The following is a 6,000-nucleotide window of genomic DNA, read 5'->3' as shown; positions in this document are numbered from 1 at the left end:
CGATTGTGCCAACTTGTTGAACAATGGATTAGATTCTTACTTAAGAGGTTTAATTCGATCTTGTGCTCAACTTGTGGGGGCAAGGTCAGGGCATGAGCCTACAACGAACAACACCAAGAAACAGCAGACCCATATGAAGCTCGTCAATGGCCTCAGACCAGGTCATCATTTTCAGATAAGTAGTGGTAGATCTTCAGAAGTCATGCAAGAACATGCTCCCCATAACTTGATATCGTTGCAAGATTTTAGGGTTGCCATGGAGCTGAACTCACGGCAACTTGGCGAAGACTGGCCATTGCTGCTGGAAAAAATATGTACACGCACATTTGAAGAATAAGGCATTCATGAACCTTCCAGTTGAATTTTTGGTCCCTACTGGCTCTAAGGGCACTGTTCCGTTCAGGGTTTCTGCGCAGCCACATCATTTCAGCTTTTGTGGCCTTTTTGAACCAGTCAACACCTCTTGAGGTCAATATTGTCTCTTGAAGATGATAGGCACAGAGCCCTGAATCTTTGTCTCACCTGCTACAGGGCTTAACTTTACCGGGAAACACCCCATTTCTTAGCAACCACTGAAAGGGACTTGAAGAAAGGAACACCTGCATTGGTCGCGCTGTTGTATGATTAGCATAATTCTCTCTGGATATTTTCTGCATTCTCCCTCCTGTATTTTACAGTAAAGAGCAAATTTGGCACAAGTTTTGCAGGAATAATTGTGTAGCCTAGGACTTCAGTAGAAAGGTGAAACTAGATGATGCAAGAATGGCTGTGTATCTTTAAAATCAAGATTGGTTGAACCTCAATATTAACAACACGTTTTCACCAGTAGGTTTATCATCTTATTATTTCTTAGTTCTAGATTGATGTTCATTGGGTCGGTGACCCACTTCTGTATTTTATCTTTTCTTACTCTATTAAATGTATACCCCGGAACAGTTTGATTATTTGATTCTCTTTCCCATAAACCATGATGCTAAATGTTGAGTTGATATTCCTCAAACTGACTTGACCATCTGCTCGACTTTCAATTACAAAGTAATTTTTTGTTCTCGATTTGAAGAAGCCCCCATAAACTAATTATTTAAGTGGTGATAAATTGCTGATATTCCTTGATGGTGTCTGCACTGAGCGAATTGTCTATGGTGTGTTTTGTAGAACATGCTCTATAGGATCAAAAAAAGCTTTTTACTAGTACCCTAAAGTGTCCAAATCTAATCTGATGTATGTCCACCTTTTAACTAACGGATAACTATGTTATTATTTTGGTAGTGCTTAACTAACCTTAGAGGTTTGGTAGAAGTTCAAAATTCCTGTTTTCCCCATTGCCTCACGATTTTCTATGAGTTCAAGTAAGTTCTTGCAATTTACTGCTGCTTCAATTAATCTTTATTTCTTTCCAGGAAAGATTTGAGAATCTTTTGTTTTATTCATTAGGTTCATTGACTAAGCTCACTTATTTTGGTGGTTTGATTGCTTTCATGCACTAGATAGTCAATGATACAGCATGAATGACTTAATGGGCATTTCTTTATGATATTTGCGTGTATTTATCACTTGGTTACTTTATTTTCTGGCTAATTTGGATCTCAACGATGTGTAATTGCTGCTATATTCAAAGCGGCTCATTCTGTCAGAGAATCAAACAGTTGAGCTGGTCTAAAAAAGATAAGCTCATATACTTTACAATGAAAAAAGAAAAAGAAAAAGAAATGAGCTTATATCCTATCCTGAGCTGGAATATTCAGTGTATGCATTCAAAGGAAATGTGGGCAGTGGTGGGGTGCCTTTAATGGAAAGACGGACAACAGACCGAGATATGACTAAAGTGCGTCATTCTGAAGATGGAGTAAAAGTTGGAAATAGAGCAGAAGACTGCTGATAATATTTCTTCTCTTGAGACAAACTTTACCTACTGGAAAACAGAAAAGGTCAGAAGAAAGTTGATCTCTTTCCTTATCTCTCTATCTATATGTCTTTTAGCTCTGAGTACTTGAATTTTCTTTTAAGAACTGAACAAATGCATATCTTCTCAGGAAACTGTACTATTTCGTTTCTTATGTATCTTCCTATATTGCAAGTTTGTATTCCTTATTGCTTGGCTCTTAGTCTTTAAGTTTATGTGCTTCATGTCATGCGTTATCGCTGTGTACTGTCCTAATAAAATTGGCACTTCTTCTGGATAAAAGTATTGCTAAATTGTAGGATCCGGATATATGAAGTTTACCAATAAGCCTGCTAATAATCAACCACTATTTCTGTTCTGTCTTCTGTGCATTTCCAAGTTAAAGATTTGTCTGTAAAACTCCATTCCATCTTGCGGTAATTTATTCAAGTACTAATCACAGCCTTAAATATCTTATGCTCCTTTTCTGTAGGAGACAAGCAGTCACCTGGGTAATTCTAGAAGACTGTTTGACTTGGGGTAGCTAGTGGTAAGAAGCCTCCTCCTCTAACCATGAGAAATGGCGTTTGATTCACTAGGGAAGCCAAGTTGGGAAGTCACTGTTTGGCTTCTGGGCAGGGGAGGTTTTGAGCGGGGCTGGGAATCTTTTTGAGGAAGGTAACCGCTTGTATATACTATCAGCAGAAAGGCAGTGCTGAATGCCATACTTACAGTTTGAAATAACAAAAGTGTGTCCTTATTCTTCTTACAAGGATTGTATAACATCTAGAGGTAATCCTGCATCATCTGAAAATACCTCTTTACACCATTAGTGAAACGAAAGAAGACAATTCATCTTGATCTTCTGAATAGAGCTACATCTGTGTTTAAAAACATCTTGTGTTCGTTCATATGCATGCAGGGATTGTTTTCCATCTATTCTTCTGCATGAAAAGGCTGCCAGAGCTATTACAGCGTACTAGTAAGTCTCCTGTTGAATTTGGCATTGTCCAGTTGTTTCCTTTCACATTTAAGAATAATTGCCAGAGTTGGTCAGTGACTCCACAGTTCAAAAAAAGGTGACTGTTGATCTCTGGTTCCTTCCCATACAAATAACATCTTAACATAGCACAATCCTCCTTCTCTTCAAATTATCTTGGGTCAGGCTGGCTTCTTTAACAACAAGTCATACAAAACAGATGATAAGTAATTTTCACTCTCCATATGTGTTTGAAAGGCCAAGAGTTAACCTGTTCTCCAATATGAGTGAGTGCTTAATAGGAAGATTTATCTGTATTGTTGCCTTTGCTATGCCTCTGTCATGATAACCTGTCCGCACGTTCAGTTGAATTAAGCCAGAACTCTGAAAAAATCAGCACTCTGTTGCCTTCTCAATCAATCAACAGTGTTCTAAAGCTCAGGTTCTACTGCTGTTGACCCCATATTTGGCTAACAGTTGCCCCTTTGTGGCTGGCTTAGGTAGACCCCTGTCTTAACCAATTGTTTCCCTAGAAAGAAGTTTTCATCCCATTCCCCACTTTGAGGTTGACATTGGAACTGAAAATGGGCCAAAAAGCTCTCGTTGACCTCCATACAATAACCCCATAAGGTGTAGTTACTGTTCTTGAAACCCACTGACCTTCAGTCCCATATTTTTCATTAATTACTCTCCTCCATAGAGCTTGTTCTTCCCCGCTAAACCTCCATAGCCTTTTGATAAGCAGACTTTAAGTTTGTTGCTTTAAGTGTCTTATGCCTAGATGCCCTTATGATAGTGAGTTTACTCCATCTGACCAAATGGAAACATCCCTTTCTCTATTTCCTTGCCAAATGAAGTTCCTTTTGAAACATCTATTCTCGTTTCAACCTTTGCTGGTATAGGGAATAATGACATCGTATATGTAGGTAGAGAATCCTTGTACTTTTTGCCAAAATCAATCTACCCCCCACCCCATATAAAGGTACTAACTTTTCCATCTTGCTAATATTTTCTCACATCTTTCCAATACCCCACTCGATATTTCTTTCTTGTGATTTGGTTTTTGATCCCAGCGGCAGTCCTAAGTAGTTTGTTGGAAGAGACCCAATTTTACACCCTTGATGTCTGTGCTAGCAACTGGATTTCAACCACTTGATTTACTGGGAGGTGGGAACCCCCAAAAATTGGATTGTACTAACTGGGAGCCCCTAAAATTTTATCTAGTATCTGTGGACACCACCAATTTTATGTGTTACTTGACGATCAACTTTGAAGCAGGATTTAACATTATTCAGTGATTTAAAATGTACGGCAATTGCTGTTTGGCATTTCTCTTCAGTTCTGATTCCATGTAATAGTAGATAGCAGATGAGAACAGTCATGATGAACCTGTTCTGGCTCCGAGGGGAAGGATGATGTTTGAGTGATTCTCCTCTTTCTTTAATCGACAGGTAGATGAGAGTTAGTTCTTTTGCATCACAAATTCTCTCTGTGGATTTAGTTCTGATTTTGCATGAAATGACTTAGCATTTGTTGCCATCATTGTTTGTCCTTGATTATCCCTTTCTGCTTTTGATGTCATTTCTTTGTTTTTTCTTTTTCTTTCTTTCTAAATGGATCAGCTTAATAGTCTTTTATCTTTGTCGCTTCAATCAGCTTAACATTTCTTAAACTTATGCATTGCATCCGGGAAAGACATTATTCAGAAGGAGGATGCAAAGTTGAAGCAGTGCAAGATTCTCTATCAAGTTGGTATGCTAAAGTGCTGCATTGCCACTCTATTGGCTAGTTTTGGCTTATTGATACCACACCTTGTAAAAATGTGTACAAATATGTGGATCCTTGTTTCATTTCAACAACTCATAGCCTTTTCCATTCGCCAGAATTTTTCTCCCCTCTAGTTAAATTTTTCCTACTCTAAAAAGTTCGAGATTGAAGTGACTGAATGATTAGATTATTTTGGCCAGAACTCCCTGCCCTTAGTTCCTGTTCGCTTTTTTCTAAATGTAATTGTGAGATTTTAAGTGACTGAATTATTAAGATTTTTACTGTGACCTACTGTCCAATTACATATCTGTCATTTTACAATTGCACAGAGGAGAGTGCATACTTGAGTAAGTGCACATACTATAGCTTGAGTAGAGTAAACGCCTGTCTCTTCAACTGGTAAGTTATTCTCAGGACAATGAGGCTGGTTTATACCCAAACCTTTCATTTGTTGTACATTCAGCCGCAGATGATGAATATCAGAGTATTAAGCATAATAGCATAAATTAACCTCCCAGAGGAAAGTTGAGCTCTTCACAGTTCTTTTTATCTATTTAATGCTGTAACATGATCGCGGATCATCACAAAGATGGTATATTTACAAATGACACCATCATAGATAGTCTCGTTATGGTCATGCTAGCTATAGAGGTATAGTAGATATACTTCATCCTATGCTGATATGGACATACAATAGCTTTTGTACCATATCTCAGGTTATACCACCCTGTGGGGCTCAAGAAATGGAAGCGCCATACACGCGTCTTCACTCTTCAGATACTTTTATTGTTGTTGAAGATGTAGCAAAGTTGTCTATTGATGAGCATGATCTGAGGAGAAGGATGAGTTAGAACTATGGGTGGACCATACAAAAATCCTCCACAATGGTCTGCGCTTGCGCTTCTGGTGCTTAGATGTCACTTCCGACTCGGTTCTTCTGAGCATTTCCCACATAACCTGAACATCTTCATAGCCACAAGTTTGTATGTCATCGCGAAGCTTCAAAAGCCCAGGACCTGAAGGAAAGAATAGTCAAGGTACAGACGCGTAAGTGAATCTCTAAAGCTACTGCTTCTATTTCCAGAACATGCAATATTAATCATTTCCCTTTTCCTGTCAATTTTCTTTCTCATATTTGGCTAAGATGTAAAATGCATAAGCTTCTGTTTCGTACTGATAAATATATATATCATACTTTTTGAAACATGCTGTAGAAAAGTAATTCCGATAATCCTCTTGATACTTTTGAGTATATGGTCTTCATTGAGGAATCAGATGCTTTATATTTTCAGTTGAAAACACATAAAGTGGTAGATGCTTTGTGTTTTTGAGATAATTTGGATCACTGAGGAATCAGATACCTTGGATACTA

At 38.2% G+C, this 6,000-nt stretch overlaps 1 long non-coding RNA gene across 1 annotated transcript; it reads left to right on the top strand.

Annotated features, from left to right (window-relative positions):
* The first annotated feature begins 1,806 nt into the window (after positions 1-1,806).
* On the top strand, positions 1,807-3,581 carry LOC104221126 (uncharacterized). The gene is made up of 3 exons (XR_011406342.1): positions 1,807-1,928; positions 2,376-2,674; positions 2,805-3,581. It is a non-coding gene; the product is annotated as an uncharacterized lncRNA (long non-coding RNA).
* The last annotated feature ends 2,419 nt before the right edge of the window (positions 3,582-6,000 follow it).

The sequence above is a fragment of the Nicotiana sylvestris genome, chromosome 3 (assembly GCF_000393655.2).
Source record: "Nicotiana sylvestris chromosome 3, ASM39365v2, whole genome shotgun sequence".
Taxonomy (NCBI): domain Eukaryota; kingdom Viridiplantae; phylum Streptophyta; class Magnoliopsida; order Solanales; family Solanaceae; genus Nicotiana; species Nicotiana sylvestris.
Note: the sequence above shows the minus strand (reverse complement) of the source record. Positions and strands in the feature narration are given on the sequence as shown.